Source organism: Penaeus monodon, chromosome 15, assembly GCF_015228065.2.
Source record: "Penaeus monodon isolate SGIC_2016 chromosome 15, NSTDA_Pmon_1, whole genome shotgun sequence".
In the NCBI taxonomy this organism is placed as follows: Eukaryota; Metazoa; Arthropoda; class Malacostraca; order Decapoda; family Penaeidae; genus Penaeus; species Penaeus monodon.
Window position 1 is genome coordinate 4,043,720 of NC_051400.1, and position 254 is coordinate 4,043,973.

Sequence of the window (254 nt, forward strand, 5' to 3'; positions counted from 1 at the left end):
TTCCTTTTAGAACGACCCTGCAACTGAGCCAAAGAACTTCTTTCAACGACTACTTAAGCTCAGGTCCCTCTGCTGAGTCGGAACTCCTGACAGGTGCCCTGCGCTCTGGCGAGACGTGACAGCTTTTAAGTATGAAGGCATAAACTCGATTTACCCAAATCTGACACAGTCACTGTAAAAGGAGTTAATTCAAGTTCCCTTTAGAATTAAGGAAGCTTAAGAAAATAATCCATTTCCACAAAAAGATACATTTC

The 254-nt window shown here is 42.1% G+C and overlaps 3 pseudogenes; all 3 read right to left on the bottom strand.

Moving 5' to 3' along the window:
• The window catches only part of LOC119581681, a 1,996-nt pseudogene extending 1,912 nt beyond the window's left edge, over positions 1 to 84 (bottom strand).
• Positions 1 to 254, bottom strand: part of LOC119581685 — a 17,958-nt pseudogene that overhangs the window by 9,960 nt on the left and 7,744 nt on the right.
• The window catches only part of LOC119581679, a 19,923-nt pseudogene that overhangs the window by 1,893 nt on the left and 17,776 nt on the right, over positions 1 to 254 (bottom strand).